The following is an 18872-nucleotide window of genomic DNA, read 5'->3' as shown; positions in this document are numbered from 1 at the left end:
TAAAATCCTTCACAAAAATGCAAAAAATGATAGTGCTGCAGGCATTCTAGGATGGCACCAGTTACCTGTTTCCACACGCAAGACTCCAAGTCACTTTTGAGATACTATTATTGTTAACCTCTGCTAAAGAGAAATGCTGAGGAGTGGGTATTTGTAATGCAAATGAGCATTCTGGCCAATGCAGATTTACAGCTACTGGAGGAAGCAACAGAAAATTTATCACTTTTATGCGAAGATACCCTGACATCACAATCTTCTCATGCATGCTTCCTCAACAGTGACTCCTCCCCACCCCACATGGTGCTCAATCATGAATGAGTGGTCTTACTGTGCACTAGCCTGGTATTTTAACAGCAGAAACATCAGACTTGAAGACAAGATGCCACCTGAAAAATAAAGGGCCAGAAGAGATGGCTGCAAACATCTATGCCTTCTTTCATATGAATAATCCATATGAAAAGGTTCTGTAGAAAGCTCAGCAATCTTGTAATAGTTATACTGGGGTACAGACTCCAGACAAAATCTGGATTAAATATCCCACAAACAGTTGTGTGTGTATTTAAAATAATATGCTATATTATTTATTATTATTATTATTATTTGCCATGTTAAAATATAAAGGTTGTTGGAAAAGAGGACCAATCTGATGGGTTAGTCCAGAACTCAGCCTAATTTGATAAGAGCCAGCACAAACTTATATCTGCAACACATGCAAACAGAAGCTGAGTGAACAAAATGGGGGAGGGGGGAATAAGTGCCTCATTCTCAGATTTGCATGGGGAAAGTAAATACATTTTCATTTTAGAGTGCTTCAGAATAGCTTGCCATTGAAAGGCTTAAAGGAACATAGCAGGTGGCATTTTGAAAACTTCCCTCATTGAATAAGCAGCGTCACAAATTATTTGGTATTGAAACTTAAGATGGCAACTGCACGTGGCCTATTAATCAGAGCTGAAGCTCTTATACTAAGAATACATAAAATGAGTCTGCCGAATCAATTTAACAAATGTCTCCTCTCCACTCTGGGTAATACATCCCAGCTGTACGTATAAAATAGACAATCCAGTAGTAAAAGTGATCCAATGCCTTCATTAGGATAATTTCATTATGGCAGTAACTGTGTATGCTTACAGGCCACCTTGAAAGAAACAATAACTCCAATCAGTCACCACATTTACACTGCCCTACTCTAAATCAGTACTAATTCCGTCCTACTTTAGCACTGAAGTCTGCACGAATTATGAGAGCCCTTCTGTAGCTGCCTTCCCAGTTGCTACCGCTACCCATAATTCCTCATGCCTTGCTGCTTCACCTTCCCCTCACAAGCCTAAGGGTCCATGTTGTGTAAGAGTAGACCTCTGAGTGATTCCAGCCTATCACTGGAAGTCTTTTGCAGCCTTTTATTTCTCAAAACACTTGACCAGTGACCAAAAAACCAACAACCAACCAGTTGAAAGAGGCTTCCTCACAATGATGCAGCCCACCAAGGTGGCCTGAGCACACTTGTGGGTGGGTGACAGCGCAGACCAAGGCGGTCTAGGCATGTTTGCAGGCAGGGGGCTGGCAGTGGCGTCAGGCCACAGCACATGCGCATTGTTTGGGAGGAAGCTGAGTGCGGAGCCCAGCACGGTGCAGCTTCAATGGCAGCTCCTTCTCTCTTGCACTCAGCATCCTCTGATCCCTCAAGATTGGGGCAGGGGCTCGCCCCCCCCAACAAACTGTTGGAATTCTGCTACCCGGTCATCGGTATGTGCCTATCTGATCAGGCACCGGCTGAATTCCTTAGACCTCCCTCCGGCGACTCCCGGCAGGATAAACAACACGAGGTCCGTTCCGGCGATTTTCCTCAGGCTGTGAGGAAAACACACCAACTGCTTCTCCTTCTCTCCTCCTCCCTGCATATCCCCAGGGAGGGGAATCAGACACAGACAGTAACGTATCTACATCTCCTTTTATTTGTGTCTTTCAGCAGTCATCCAGTAAACATGTCTGCTCTCTTCAACATACAGAGAGAAACTCACCCATGTACATCCTGTACAGGTCATATGACAAACCCACTGAGCTAACATCCGGTGCTCAGTACAGAATGGACTGCCCCTTTGTTCCCATGGCAACAGTCACAAACATCCTGTTTGGCTTTCCAGCCACAAGCAGCAGACTGTGCTGCCTTTGCTTGCTGCAGCCTTGGTGCTTTAGAATAACATCCTCCCCCTAAAGTATCAATGCGTGCTGCGAGCAAAGCGTCATCCAGAGAAGAAAACAAACAGTTGTTATACTTATAACATTCCCCTGTTGTTTCAGTTCCACCCTTGGAACTACCCGCCACTGGTTTTACCAATGTACCTCTCTGGTTGTGTGACTTCCAAGGAATGAGTGCTTCTGCATTACCTTGGTTAACAATTCTCTGTTGTGCCTTTGTCTCTGACTCAGACACAGCTTCAATCTGACCTTGGTCGTTTACAACAGCAACAGCTAAGTAAGCAAACTCTTGTGAATACCTCTTGGGTGGTACACCCTTCGTTGCTCTCTCAGACCTACGTAAGAGGTGCTGCTCTTCTCTACTTTCTGGTTCAGCCTTTGAACTCTCTGGAGAACCAGTACTAAGCTTAATCAGTGGTTCATCCTCCTCTTCTGAGGGTCTAGTCATTGTGTGAGATTTCCTCTCAATGACTGTGACAACTGAGCTTTCTGAGCTATCGCTGTCATCATCAGTACTACTGAACTCAATAAAATCAACATCATCATCATCATCATCAGAATCATCATCACCTGTGGGAAATGTGTGAACAATCACTCTCTCTTGTTCAGGAGCACTCTCTAGAAATTTTGTGAGAATCACCTTTCCAGATTCAGACAAAATTACTCTGTAGAGACCCTTTTCATAACCCACAAAAATGCCTCTGGCATTCTTTACTCCACCTGGAGCTTCTGTTCTCACATGAGACCCAAAAACCTTGAAATGGGCAACAGAAGGTTTTCTGTGGAACAGTTTCTCAAAAGGAGAACTTCCCAACTCTTTTGAAAACTTTCTCAACCAGGTATAACAATATGACATTAGCGATTCAGCCCAGTACTCATGTGGCAGATGTGAACTAAGTAATTGCGCATGCATTCCCTTATGCAATTCTTTGTTCACCCTAACACAAACACATCTATTCCAAGCTTCTTCGGAAGCTGCAAGTTTGTGTTTTATCCCTTTCTTCTTCAGGAACCTCTGGAACTCCTGTAAAAGAAAAATTGGCTTCTCATCTGTGCAAAGACAATCTATGTCAGCATCATGCATATTTTTAACCTTGTCACAAAACTCCTTAAACCTTTCTAAGGCTTCTTTCGGTCTCTCCAAAAGATAAATCCAGATAAAACCTGTAAAAGAATCAACACATATTAGGTAATACTTTGCATTGCCTCTAGATGGTTCTAAAGGACCAATCACATCAGCATACACCCGCTGAAATGCTCTTTTGCCCCTCGAGGTCACCTGCTTGGCGTCCTTCTCAGCTACACCTGCAAAAGAGATCATGTTAGAATCACAAGAATTACATTTCATGTAATCACTTTGATCAAAAGTCAACAAATACAGTCCATCTTTCTCTTTGGCAGAAAGATACAGCTCTCCATCTTTGTAGATCTCGCATTTCTCATCATCATAGGACAGTTTCAGTCCCTTCTTGGCAATCTGCGAAGCGCTGAGCAGATTAAACTTCAACTCTGGAACCAAATAAACATTGTTTATAGTCAAGTTCAGACTTTTAAGATATACAGTCCCAATTCCGGTCGCTTCCAGCTTTTGACCGTTGGCTTGTTGTACAGCGAAGCTTTGCTTCTTAAACGTAGAAAACAGTCCTCTGTGTCCCGTCATGTGAACTGTGGCTCCAGTATCCAAAACAAAGAAATTCCCCGCTTCTGGTGTGGCTTTTAGCGACATCAAAGCCTTTGCAGTCTTTGCCTTTGGCTTGGTGTGACCTTTGTCTGACGTGTCAGACTTTGTGGAGCTTCCCTTGGCTCCTTTCTTCCGACGTGGCTTCGTACAGTTCCGCTGAATATGCCCAGTCTGGTCACAATTGTAACATCGGACAACGTTCATAGCTACAGCATCTCCTCCAGTAGCTTGAGCAGTGGGGGCGTTAGAACTCCGTTCTTCCCTCCCTCTGTCCTTCACGTCCAGGGCTGCAAGCCTGTCATGTTCATTCAACACGACGGCAAAGACCCTCTCCGACGTGAGATCATTCGCTGGGAGAGACCCCAGCTGACTGGCAACTGTTTTGTAAGTCCGATTCAGGCTGTTGATCACCATGAAGCAAAACACTTCCTCCTGCAAACGGAAATTGCGTTCCACCATCTGTTGACGCAGAAATTTCATTTCCGTCAGGTGCGCTTGAACATCTCCATCAGGCGCAAGCCTCAGGTTGGTCAGCTTCTCAAAATACAGCAACGCTGAAGAACCTGCATCTCTCTGATGTGTCCTTCTCAGCGTGTTCCAAACATCTCTCGCGTGCTCTAAGCCTTGTATGTGGATCAACTGCGAATCTGACACGCACAGAATTATGGCAGTTCTGGCCTTCACATCCTGTGACTCCCAAGCACGCGTTGGCGCTGCAGGAATGGGGTTCTCTATCACGTCAAACAGTCTCTGATTCTGCAGCAGAGCCTTCATCTTAATAGACCAAGATGCATAATTGTCACTGGTCAAAAGGGGCGGAGAAGGCAAAGCTCCCCCCTTCTTGGCATCCATTGTGAGTCCTTGCATTGACTCTCAAAACACAAGCCTCTAAAATCCAATAGCTGGCTTGTTTACACTCTGTGCACCTGGCAGCTCTCAACGCTGGCTGCGTTGGAAATTTCCAGGAGCTCCTCAGCCTTTGTAGTCAAAACATTCCATTGTTGCTTTCACTTCTCCTCTCTGAGGATTAGCCTTCACTGAAAGGCGTCGCTTAGCAACAGTACATTCCAATCCCTTGGAGAAGAAAGCCACAGGAATGTTTGGTATGCGGTTTCACTTTTAACTGGAGCTGTTTCCCATACGCTGCTCCCTCGAAGCAGAGAAATAACTCAGTCTGCATCCACTCTTCTAAGCCCGAAAATCACATACCTGGGCTCCGTGGCTTTTGCCTCCAGCTTGCTCTGGTCAGCTTCTGGCTGCAGAGAATCAGCTTTCTCAGGTCAGGCATCCATGGAAGCCACTTCTTGATGCAGAGGGCGATGAAAACAGGAACCATCCTCTGCTACCAATGTTGGAATTCTGCTACCCGGTCATCGGTATGTGCCTATCTGATCAGGCACCGGCTGAATTCCTTAGACCTCCCTCCGGCGACTCCCGGCAGGATAAACAACACGAGGTCCGTTCCGGCGATTTTCCTCAGGCTGTGAGGAAAACACACCAACTGCTTCTCCTTCTCTCCTCCTCCCTGCATATCCCCAGGGAGGGGAATCAGACACAGACAGTAACGTATCTACATCTCCTTTTATTTGTGTCTTTCAGCAGTCATCCAGTAAACATGTCTGCTCTCTTCAACATACAGAGAGAAACTCACCCATGTACATCCTGTACAGGTCATATGACAAACCCACTGAGCTAACATCCGGTGCTCAGTACAGAATGGACTGCCCCTTTGTTCCCATGGCAACAGTCACAAACATCCTGTTTGGCTTTCCAGCCACAAGCAGCAGACTGTGCTGCCTTTGCTTGCTGCAGCCTTGGTGCTTTAGAATAACACAAACATCCGACTCAGAAAAGACCCATTAAAATTAATGGACTCATGTTGGTCAACTTTGAGAACTTGAGATACAACCCATAGCTAGCTCCCTCCCAAAAGTAAAACATAAATAGCAAAAATTAAAAATTAATATTTGCCAAGCTGCGAAAGGTGGTTAAGTGGGCCCAGTGAGCTTCTGTATAGGAAGTGTTTCACAAGGAGGGCTCCCATTGCTGAGGGGGAAATATATCAGGGCCCATGGGTAGAGGAAGCATTAATGTCTGAGAATTTGTCTGGCACAGGGAACTCTCATTTATTTTTCCTTAAGAATATTGAAATAAATAACAATTTTATTGAATAGTTCACAAGCTGATGTTTGACCTACTGGCCATATTTTATATTATTATACATGTTCTTAATATTGGGGAATAGAAACCAAATCCCTGCAGTTACCATTACTTAAAAGTATTGCTCAACGCAAGGTGAGAAGAATCAATCTCATTCGACTCAAGGGAGCAAACATTGAGGAAAAGGTATGGTACCTTCATGAATGAAATTGAAGGCTGTATGCGTGTGTGAGTGTGTGTGTATGTGTATTAAAAAAACTTCAGCAAGATACAAGTATAGTAACGTTTTAAAGCAGTATTTTACTTTGGGATTAACACTAACCCAGACCTTTGGGGAAGAAATTATACCCCAGGTGCATTTTTCATGGCAAAATTTACAGGGAAGTAGACCTATAATGTAGTCATTCTAGGACATTGTCCTCTGCAGAATAGTAAGTAGGGTCCTCAAACTTCAGCCATTTACAATTTTCTTTCGGTAAACAAAAAGCACCTGGATAATACATAGAGAGAGAGCACATCCATTTCAGCTCCACTGGGTGGGTAGGTATGGCTACTTGATATGCATTTGAACATCTATGCCTTTTTTCCTCCCTGCACATGTCCCTAGTGAATGAAGGACATTGCGGTTGTGATCTTGGTATATGTCCATCCATGTCATTGAGCAGGTGTGAATACATCTGCCTATATCTGTTTTCATTTGCTTTCTAATGTACACTCTGTAGGGTAACGCAGAATCAATTTGCAATGAGTTTTTATTTTTGGAACGAAACCAGTTTCTCAAGAAGCACTTTTCAGAGGAAAAATAAAAATAAAATAAAATATTAAATGCAATAGATCTAGACTGAGTGTGGACAACACAGGGGGGGGGGGACCAAAATACTCAATTTCCATTTATTGTAGAATAATACAGCAAATTATAAGTTTGGCCTTAAATTAAGGCAAGGACAGGTTAATACTAATCTGTATTCTACCTCTAAACCCATCTAATGAAATCAAGGCTGATTGAAAAGGCCTTCACTTGATCACAGCATGTTTGTTTATTCTCATTTGCTGTATATTAGGCAACCAAATTAAGTCTAGAACTGTTGTGCCCCATCCATAAGGTTTCAACATTGGGCCAGTTTTTAAATGGAATTATTCAGTCCAATGAATATAACTCATGTGTAAATAGAGTCACAATACAAACCTATATTGTGAGTCAACCACACTAACTGGAAGGATTGTGCATGGTAATTCTTCCCCACATCACAGCGATGTTGGCATGTTAAGAGCAGGGGAAAGTGCTTAGGAATGCAATTAAGAGATGTAGGGACATTTTGCCTTAAGATTTTCACTACTTCAGGTAATGAATAGATTAGGGGTGGTACTTTAAAACCATCTACATAGTCAATGGCTGGGATGTGCTCTGAGGGAAGGGATCAGCAGGCATTGCCAGCTGTTCCCAAGGAGAGTGTTGGTGTCAGCAGAATGTGTATGGCCTATGCTCAGAAAGTTTGTGTCAGCAGCTATGAACGCCAGCCTGTCAGCATTTCTATCCAATTTTGTACACACACACAAAATGTATATTTCTTAACAATTATGCCGAAAGCAAGGAAGGATCTCATTATACCTCAACCTAAAAATACCACTTTCTTCTAGAAGTGATTCCTGTCAGGCATGGCAGAAACAAGAGCCTCATGAGCAGAACAAAATCTTCCTTCGAAACGCAATTGTGCCTCATGGTTAACTGCACAAGCGTCTTTCTTTCAAAGACGAGGGGCACACTTGCCTCATACCAGGGATTGTGGCTGAAGGCTCCTCCCGCCACGACATATTGCTGAAAACTCCTCTTCTTCTGGCTGAACTTGCTTGCCCTACAATCATTTGCCCTATGTTGGTTTCAAAACTGAAGTTTAGTTCTTTGAACTCAAATGGTGTTCTACAATAGACTTATTAATAGCCCAAAACATACCTCAGCGGTTGCTCAAGGCAAGGGTCTTTGCTGAGAAGAGGATGTCTGTTGATGGAACCTCTCCTCTTGGGCAGTTGTTTTGGGACTACAACTCCCATCATCCCTCGCTAGCAGGACCAGTGGTCAGGGTGATGGGAATTGTAGTCAAAGAACAGCTGGAGACCGAAGTTTGGGAAACCCTGATCTAGGACAACAGTGGGCCTTTTCGTTGTTCAGCAGTACATTTGGCCTTGTTTGGTTGGCTGACTTAGGGTGCATATAATGTGGATGCTGTGTGGGTATTGTTAATTGACCTACTGCCATGTTTTATACTGGAGTACCCAACACAGTGCCCCCCCAACCCCACAGATATTGTTATACTACAATTCCCATCATTCCTGATTATTGGCCATGCTGGCTGGGGCTGATGGATGCTATAGTCTAATTCTGGAGGATACCTACTGTGTTATCTACCCGTTTTATACTTATTTAAACATTTTTTGTACTTTGAAATGAATTGGTGTTGAACTGTCAAACATTACACTGTAGAGGTAAAATTATGTATTGCGCCTACTGATGTACTTGAATTTTCTAAATTATGTGAAGCACTTCAAGCACAATTTGTGGAAAATGTGGCATGTAAATAAACTTACTTATGCCTGTGTGGGAAATGCCAGGCTGCACATTACATGGTATCTTACTGCACATGTAAATTAATGAATTATTACTATAGGCATTTTACTCAGTTCTTCACCCTCAAAGGCTTCCAGCTTACATTCAGTCAAATAAAATAAAAATGTCCCTGGTCACTTACAATCTAAGTAGTTGTGTCACAAGGAAGGAAGGAAGGAAGGAAGGAAGGAAGGAAGGAAGGAAGGAAGGAAGGGAGTAAAAACAAACACAGGCACAAATTATGTTAAATATAAATTCTTATAATTAACAGCTGTTATGGAAACAGTTCGGAAACGAGAAGAGACTGATTCAGTAGATCTGCTGAATTCAACTACAGTGGGACTTCTAGTTACAGTACATACGCTTCAGGTTACATACACTTCAGGTTACAGACTCCGCTAACCCAGAAATATTACCTCAGGTTAAGAACTTTGCTTCAGGATGAGAACAGAAATTGTGCTCCGGCGGTGCAGCAGCGGCAGCAGCAGGAGGCCCCATTAACTAAAGTGGTGCTTCAGGTTAAGAACAGTTTCAGGTTAAGAACAGACCTCCGGAACGAATTAAGTACGTAACCAGAGGTACCACTGTAATGTGAAATAACTATTGAAATGACAATAAATATTTGCACATCAAGAATATATTCATCTTCATAATTTGCAGAAAAGAACTTAGAACTGTTCCTGTTCCAGCCTTAAAAAGTGTCAGAAAACATAAGAACTAAGGAAGGGGCGGGGCAAACTGACCTTTTGTGGCCAACCTTTTTCCGACCTGAAACGTTAGTAAATCAGGAACCAAGGATAAAAGCCACAGATGGAATCTACTTTATAAAGCATGACAGCAGAGGAGGGAGTTCATTTTCAAGCTATTTACAAATACAAAAAAAATGCCTTTTTGTTGTCCTCTTAAGAAGGACTAGCATTAGAGATAACATCCCACCCCACTGCCATTGGATCTTTTTAGTATTATGGGTTCTCCACTATGGTACTTCAAAGAATGGTATCTTAAGAGAGTTTTCATTTCTAGCATTAAAAATAGAGCTGCCAAAGAACTGAAAGTGTTGCTTAGGAGGGTTTTTTTTTGGTTTCTTGCCATTGTGTGGAATCTGTTTCTGGGATTGCTTGTTGGTTGCCGAGGAAACTGCGGGTAAGTAAGAACTGAACAGGCTGTGCTGCTGCAATGTTCAGATTGCTTGGAAGAAGTCAATGCAGTTGATGGGCACAGGTGACGCAAGTAATATGAAGATTGACAGTGTCTATTCATTATTTTTCCAAATACAACCCCCCCCCCAAAGTCTGAGCAGTCAAGTGTTCCACATGCACCATCACTTAGAAGAACCAGTTTTACATTTGCTTAATTTATCATACATTTAGCTGCACATGTACCCGATTTGTCAATTTTGGTGTAGGCAAAAAGCGAAGCAGGCTGCAATAATGTGGAATAGGCAAACCTTTTCTCCCGCCAAACAGATCAATGTCTTACCCAGGAGAGATTCCCCACCAGTGTCAGGCAGATCCAAATCAAGAGGGGAAAAAGTATTAAAACTTAAGATATGGTTGTCACCAAAGCACAGATGAGATGGTAAACTTGTGACCAGGCTGCACTCATTTTTAGAGTGCAAGCAGCTCATAAAAGGCAAGGCTGAGGAACCCGCAGCCTCTCAGCTGTTTCTGGACTCCTATCATGAATGATGGAAGGTCAGGGATAATGGGAGGTATAGTCTTAAACATCTGGAAGGCCACAGGCTCCCCACCTTTTGATTACTTAATTTCTATACCGCTTACTATATTCAAAATATCTTTTGAGCAGCGTACAGAAAACTGAAGCAGAAACAACTTAAGCAAAGCTTTACAAAAATACAGTTACAGAAACACATACATGAGAGAGATGAAATGCTTTTGCATGGAAACAAAAAAAGGGGTGTGTTTCTGTGTGCAAGGATTATTTAGTAATACTATTCTATACAGAGTATTTAAATCCCTAGCCAAAAAACAAAAACAAAAAAATGCATTGCTTCTCTTTTGGCAGGTTTTAGTTGCCTAAGCTTGGGAACAAAACATTTACATATTGTTAATGCTCTTCTAGTATGCTGCAATGCTTTGCTGTGTCAAGTACTAGCACAGCCTTCTCCGGGTCACTGGTTCAAATATGCACGATAAGCCACTCCAGTCCTGTGGGACTGAACACATTACGCAAACGATCAGCCACAAGGGAGAAGCAGCAACAGAGCAACCATGAAAGATATTCCTGGGAAAAGAACTGCCTTCAGCCCATGGCAAGATTATCAACCAGTATTTCTAAAACAAGCCATGATATAATTTAAATGAAACATCAACTGGGTTGTTATGTGTTGATAATACACTATAAAGCAGTTTAGCCCTCCAGATGTTTGTGGATTACAACTTCCATCACCCCTAACCATGTGCCATGCTGGTTGGGGCTGATGGGAATTGGAGTCTAACACAGGTGGCGTTGTGGGTTAAACCACAGAGCCTAGGACTTGCCGATCAGAAGGTCGGCGGTTTGAATCCCCGCGACAGGGTGAGCTCCTGTTGCTCAGTCCCAGCTCCTGCCAACCTAGCAGTTCGAAAGCACGTCAAAGTGCAAGTAGATAAATAGGTACCGCTCCTGCGGGAAGATAAACAGCGTTTCCATGTGCTGCTCTGGTTCACCAGAAGCGGCTTAGTCATGCTGGCCACATGACCCGGAAGCTGTACATTGGCTCCCTCTGCCAATAAAGCGAGATGAGTGCCGCAACCCCAGAGTCAGTCACGACTGGATCTAATGGTCAGCGGTCCCTTTACCTTTACCTGGAGGACCACAGGTTAGCCACCCCTGTGTGACTTATTTAAAAATAAGAGTGAGTAGCTCTTTAAAATTCTTACATATATTTTCAGCTTGTGGCCAAGATGACGATCTACCCATCCAGACTTGAGGGCTGAACATAGATCTGAGGCTGTAGGGTTATTGCTGTGTTTACACAATACATTGGCCTTGATGCCGAGTATCCCCCACTGTCTATCAAAGAAAGTCACATTGCATATTGCAAATTTTCCTTTCCCAAAGTCACCTATATGAAGCCTTACATCCATTTTTAATACCTGGCTCCTTACCTACGTCTGCGAAATTCCAAGTTCAGCGTATAGTTCAAAACTTCACACTTCCATGGGCAAGTCAGATTTGTGTTATCAACTCACGGGATCTTAAACAAGAGACCTTTTTAAGTTTGTGAAAGAACTGCATTGCCCTCTGGTGGCATCCATAAAGCATGCATGAAGCAACCATCTGCAATCATGCAGTTCCAAATGCAGGACCTCATTCCTTAAATTTTCCATTGCTTTGTAACAGACTGGTCATAGAGCAACCAATGATCCCAAACAGTAAACAAGGTTTTCTAAAGAACAAGGTTTCCTAAAGAACGCTGTCAGGCCTCAAATCTTTTTGGCAGTGCAATGAGTTTGAAGGACGAGGTCAAAAGCTCTGAACATTGCTCATGCACATATTGAAAATAAATGGGCTTATGTGCACTCAATTCTGCATAGGATTGAGACGAATGCGGCTACAAAGACCCCCCACCCCCCACCACATGTTATATGTTTTGGAGAAATATGCACAGCCACAAAGATCTGAGGCACTCAGAGGGTAAACTATTCCCTTTGGGATATATTAGATTAGAAGATAAAAGAGGCTTCTCAGAAGTGACACATTCCATGGCACTTCTTCCCCACTGGAATTGGCTTTACTTCATCCATGATGGCTTCTTGGCACCAGGCAAAGAGTAGTTTTATTCCAGAAAGTTTCCGGGTGTATTGGAAGTTTACTGCTGCTTAACTAACTATGGTTGCTGTATTTTTAGTTCCTTAATGTTTCTACAGTTTTACGATAATTGTTTCCCTGTGGTTTTTTTTTAATTTTATTTTTTCAGACATATCAAAAGGCATAATAGAAAGATTCTGATGAACAAAACGTATGCAAGCATCGTTTTCATTTAGTAGGAAGCTTTGTAGCCTGCAGAGTTAAACAAGTTCCGTCCTCGAAAAATCCATAAGGTGGATATTATTCCTTCTTTTAGAAGAATGTTTTTTTTTCTTTTTACCCAAAGTATGTTCTTATTTCAATTACCCCTTCTCATCTTAATATATGAATCATTATCAAGGTTATGAAATTGTGTGTGACAGATACAAGCTGCATTTAATTATCTGCAAAGCTGAGGTGCATCGTGCTTAGGTTGAAAATACCTGCACAATACACTGGCGGACACTGTGCATGGAAGCGAGGCCTGGAACAACCCAGTTCTGGTGTGCTTGGGGGGCTCAAAAGCAAAAACAAAACTGAAATATGGACAGTGTTCAGGTGGCATCCCTACTCTTTCATAATAACCCTTATTCAAGACAAATTCTGGGCCTTTGATCAGTAACACCGTTATATGGAGGAGCACATTGACTTGCTGTTAAAGACAGCCTGACAGACCAGACCAGGGAGGTAATGAATGACTTAAGATAAACTTAGTTCTTTGAAAAAAATAAAATCCATGTGAGAACAGAGAGTGGGATTAAACATTGCACTCGTCCAATCATTCTGTCTGCATAAGTACTGCAAGCATGTGACTGCTCCAGCTCCATTATCAAGAGGCAGTATACTTCTGAACACCAGTTGCAGATAATCACAGATAGGAGAGGGGCTGTTGTGTTTATGACTTGCTTGCTGGCTGCCCATAGGCATCTGGTTGGCCACTGTGCAAACAGAAAGTCGGAACAGATGGGCCTTTGGCTTGATCCAACGAAGTGTTTCTTACATTGTTAAAAGAGAAATGAATATACTGACCACCTCTTAACTTGCTATAGTTATGATGCTCAACATACAAATTACCACACGTGGTGTGACTTCAGGTCAATCCCAACCACGTGTTTCTTTACGGAGTAAACATAAGAATGGTGAAAAAGTGACAGGCAATGAGGGCGGCACCAAGAAACAAAAACTACAACAGCCCACTAAAATTTATTTAGCTGCTGGCAAGTCTGTAAAAGGTCTCTCAACACTAAACACCTGAAAACATAAGATGGCAGTATAGAGTATCATAAGAATACACACAATGATCCTTCGAGAGGAGGGAATCCAGTGAGACCTGATCTCCTTTCAGTCGTCCCGATTGCCTGGGGAGCAGTCAAGTTATTTGGCCTGAGCCCCTCCCCTATCCCCACAACTCTGGACGCAATTACAAATTGTTATGTGTAAAGAGCTGGCTTGGGTTTGGCTTTGAACCACATCACCAGCCGCTTCAAACAGATCAAAACAATGTTGTGATCAAGCATAGCAAATGCTTCCGAAAGCTCTTATAGAAGCTAGCAAAGAATGGGGTCCATGTGTGCATGCCCATTCCCTCAATGCCAAGAGGACTGCTTTGCATAAAATGTAACCCAGTTCAACAAAGCTGCATATGCAACCTTTTACATTTAAGTACAGCATTTTGTCAAGGTGGGCCACACACACAGCTGATAAGACATCTGATCACTTTAATTTATTTATATCCCGTATCTCACCCAATGGAGGAAAATATTAATTCCTGCACATGGGAAAACACCACCACAATTATTATTAAAAAAAAACATTACTGTCTTTACAATTAAGACAATGCATACGCACGAGACACACACATACTGCTTTTATCCCACTCTTTTGTTCCTCACTGTACTTTTTATCCAGCTAGGAGTAGCTCTTTTCAAAGGATTCACAGTCAAAATCCTGTCCTGTGAACTGGACCATTCTCTCCAGCTGCCAAGATTCCTCAGGAACGGAATAATCACTAGTAAGCCAGGAACGAAACTGGACACAAGGATGCAAATCCTTGCTGTTCTCCATTCAGATTCTTTTTAAAAAAAATTCTTTGTGGGCTTCAACTGAAAAACATTTCATTCAGTCTGTTCAGGAAACTCCAGAGACTGACAAGTCAAGCATCAACTTCAATTTGTCTTTAACATTATTCACTTTTAATCCTCTCTCTCTCAACCACTTGAAAGGATTTGGCACTTCAAAAAGAAAAGAAAAAATCCTGCCAGATAGCCCCCCCCCAACCCCACCCCTAGTGCAGCACAGGGTTATTTTTTAAAAGCAACTTTCCATTTCCTTTCTAACAGAGATGAAGTTATAACAAAGACTCCAGGAAATGTGAGCCCAGGAACCTCCAAGTGACCGTCATCTCAAAACAAAACATTTAGACTGTTTTCCTTCACATGCGTAGAATAACGAGGCATATTAAATACACAGCTCATTTGTCTACAGCTGGGGGCAGGGGAGGTTTGATACCAGAAAGCAATAGGAAATGTTTTTGAATTTGCTCCAGTCTCCCAGTTTCATAAAACAGCCAGTTTACCAGATAACAAAAATGAATGTATACACTACAGGCCAGTTTCTCTTGGATGCTTCCTGATTCTACTTCCAATCTAGAATCTGTACCATATGGAAAGTTCTAATGCAGTTTCAAGTAACCTAAAAAAATGTTAGTTACACATAGCTACAGCATGCAGAGAACGCCTCAAAATCACCATAAAGACTCACACGTAGGACCGTAGCTTATTAGGAATAGTGCTTGCACACAAAATTTGTGAAGCTACTAAATTCACACTGAGGCAGTAGAGAGATTTCTTCTTGAATGGTATACACTAAGACATTGTTGTATCTTCAGAACACATTATGGTCAACAAGATTGCTATTAGACTTTGCCATGAATTTTCCCACAATGAAAAATGGAACCTCTATTTTCAAAGGTAGCATATCTACACCTAAGAGATACTGAAGGAAACCATGCTGGGTTAGCCATGTTGTTGCTGTTTAGTCGTTTAGTCGTGTCCGACTCTTCGTGACCCCATGGACCAGAGCACGCCAGGCACTCCTGTCTTCCACTGCCTCCCGCAGTTTGGTCAGGCTCATGTTTGTAGCTTTGAGAACACTGTCCAACCATCTCGTCCTCTGTCGTCCCCTTCTCCTTGTGCCCTCCATCTTTCCCAACATCAGGGTCTTTTCCAGGGAATCTTCTCTTCTTGTGAGGTGGCCAAAGTATTGGAGCCTCAGCTTCAGGATCTGTCCTTCCAGTGAGCACTCAGGGCTGATTTCCTTAAGAATGGATAGGTTTGTTCTTCTTGCAGTCCATGGGACTCTCAAGAGTCTCCTCCAGACCATAATTCAAAAGCATCAATTCTTCGGCGATCAGCCTTCTTTATGGTCCAGCTCTCACTTCCGTACATCACTACTGGGAAAACCATAGCTTTAACTATACGGGGTTAGCCATAGGATAGATAAATGAATCATGCGCTCTAAAGTCAAAAAGATAGGTTGAGGTGATTGCTTCTGCATGTCCTACACACACACACACACACACACACACACACACACACAGTGCTTTGATGGGTTGTTTTCTTTACAAGCAAGTGGTGCATTGATTTTACGAAATAAAAATAAAGTTTCATAAGGTCTTGATCCCATCCCTTCATGAATGCAAGTGGGTATGAGCAAACCTTTCATAATCAATCTGGCTGAAGACCTTCAACTTGTAACAAACCAAGAGCAAACTACCTGCTGCATACAAATCCAGCAGCAGCCTGGTAACCCCAACACCACTCCCCCTCCCCAAAGAGCAGTTGTTGCAGGCAAGAGAGATGGAGAGCAATGCACTGGAGCAGGGAATTTCATGCTTTCCTGCCTCACCTGATCCAAACCCCATGCAAAGCAGCCCATTCTCTTGTTCCAAAGTCATTTTTAAAAAAGGTAAACACACCATTTAAAACCCTACAGGGGAAAAAGTCATTGGTAAGGGGAATTTGGAGCAGAAACAAAAATGAAAACGTTGCCCTCCAAAACAGATCACCATGAAAATTTATTTCCCAACTTTCTGCAATTGAATAAAAATATAAAGTACTAGCTTTTAATCCAACACAGCGCTGCTGAGCAATCACTGCACGTTTGAAAGTAATGTCTAGTTTGGCCCTCAGTTTTAGACTGAAGGATGACCCACACTTTAGAAGTCTAGTGTCTCAAACTCTTGGAGCTTGTTACTCTAATAAATATGGGAACTGCCTGTCTCTGTACAAAAGCCAATCCTGGATTCACAAGCCCAGCTCCAGCCCAGTACTACATCTGTAAATTGTTAATAGGAAGGTTGTAACTAACATATAGCTTCTTCCATTAAGGCATGTTCCAGAGATGCCAGAGCTATTTTTTCCTTTGTAGTGTGTGTGCATGCGCGCCTTGAATCTGCGATAGTAGATGCTCCAATTATCAAAGCTTCCAATTCATTGACGTTTCCTTCCAACTATAAAATGCTATTCTATCAGAAATGTTGCTGTTCCACACCACAGTCTTAAGTGTGAAGAGAAGGATCAAAATCTCCTGCACATCAACAAGGATCACATGTGATAAAAATGCAATTGTACTACACAGCACTTCTGCTTAAAAAGTAAGTGCATTGTCAATATAAAAGTAATGGCATCCTTAGTTTTGCAAAACGTTTTCCAATTAAGTATACATACTCCATCCCATTTTTTCAAACTTCAAGTTTATTGACGATTCCAAAACATTAGGCCCCAATTTTTTCTTGTCAGATGCACTGGCAATGGTATCCAAACAAAACCAAGCTGCCTGGACTATTAAGAACTGCCCCCCTCTCATTAAATCTCTTGAGTGATGTTTAAGTTAATTCTAGTTTATTCCATTTCAGTATGAAAGCTGGCATTTATCCATTACACATTACTTATCATGATACTATGTTTATTAAGAGAGATATGACCATGGATCGCTAGTGGGAAAGAGTGCTAAGGCCCTCACAACCTGCTTGTGGGCTGTTGTGAGAACACAATGCTGAACTAGATGGCTCTTCCCATGTTATGGAGGTACGTTCTGGGTAGCTTTTCCTCCTTAGTGCCTAATTACACCCCACAGTAATTTTAAAAACAAGCATTGTACACTAATTAACTTCTATTTTTAAAATTCTCACCAGGGTTTGTTCAACTTGGCGTCAAAACATACACATGCAAACTGCTACACAGCAAGCGCCAAACAGGGCTTAGGGGGGGGGGGGGAACTTGCAAGATCTCCATGTTTTCCTCCTTCAGCTGCTTTCCAAGGCAGAGAGAGTAAACAGCCTTCTCCCAGCTTTCTTCTTTTCCACACAGCTGAGAGTGTAGGATGTTTACACTACCTGTCACTTGGAATTCTCCTGGATCAAATGCAAACCAAGCACTGAAGTTCATAAGCAGATGTAAGGTGGGGGCCCTGGAGAGATCCACTGCATTAGGGAGAGACTAGTTTCTTAGAAATCCAGTGTTTTCTTTGCAGGCAGAAAGTGTGGCAATACTTTGGAGGGAATTCTCACGCAAAAAGCTTCCAACATCTCCAGAGGATTAACAGGTTCAGTATGCTTACATTAGATCAGTGTCATCAGGATTCAGCCCATTTCAGGTCAAGGTATTCCCAAGCCTCATGATGATGTTCCTATAAATGAAGAAAAATGACCATTGTAAACCAAAATATTTTTATATTACAAGTAGTATTCATCCCTTCCTCCCCACCCATAACCCCTGGATTGAGTTCTGTACCTCTGTCACAAACTATCTGCAGATTAAGAAGGAAGAGATTAAGAAGTTTATTAAATGTTTTTACACTCTTGGATCTTGTTTATCCTTCCTTTTTTCCTCTGGCAAACGGTCACCAGATTTAGTCTCCATTCTCAGTGATGTTCTTGAGTTTCATGTTTTCCTTGCTCTGAACTGCATAAATCCTGTCTGAGGCGAGCCAGCTTCTATCATAATGCATTTTAAGACAAGATGCTAAAGGAGAGACAACAAATAGGGAGGCAATGCAATATAAAGCACTAGGTTCGAACCAAATAGTTTGAGTTTTTTATAAAATTAGTTGCAGAGAATGAACTGGTATTATCCTGTACTTGGAAAGCCCTGTAGAAAGAAGGTGCCTATACCTATAGGGTATGCCGCTTGTTTAAACCACAAATTCTCAAATCTCTGTTAATGTAGGAGATACTAAAGATTCTGACCTTCAGGCTACCAACAAAGGCAGTAGACAAACAGATGAACTTTAAGATTATCCATGCAATCTTGGAGCAAATTTATTTGCATCCCATGTGCTTTGCATAGACTCCTCAGATTGTAAACCAGGCCTAAATGCTACTCACCTTATTTGTGTGGCATTCTCACAGAATGTCTTTGCTCACTTGCAATGTGAATG

The 18872-nt window shown here is 42.3% G+C and overlaps 1 protein-coding gene across 2 annotated transcripts in view; it reads right to left on the bottom strand.

Moving 5' to 3' along the window:
* The window catches only part of B3GAT2 (beta-1,3-glucuronyltransferase 2), a 211392-nt gene extending 193270 nt beyond the window's left edge, over window positions 1–18122 (bottom strand). Inside the window, exon 1 of one of the 2 annotated variants that reach the window (XM_081904931.1) lies at window positions 18054–18122. The gene's annotated coding sequence lies outside the window, so the exon portion shown is untranslated. Of the gene's footprint in view, window positions 1–7991; window positions 8011–18053 lie in introns of those variants that run through there. The other variant, XM_081904929.1, reaches the window with a different exon arrangement.
* Between the last annotated feature and the right edge of the window lie 750 nt (window positions 18123–18872).

The sequence above is a fragment of the Podarcis melisellensis genome, assembly GCF_964234715.1.
Source record: "Podarcis melisellensis genome assembly, chromosome: 3".
In the NCBI taxonomy this organism is placed as follows: domain Eukaryota; kingdom Metazoa; phylum Chordata; class Lepidosauria; order Squamata; family Lacertidae; genus Podarcis; species Podarcis melisellensis.
This window is presented reverse-complemented; position numbering and strand designations above follow the sequence as displayed.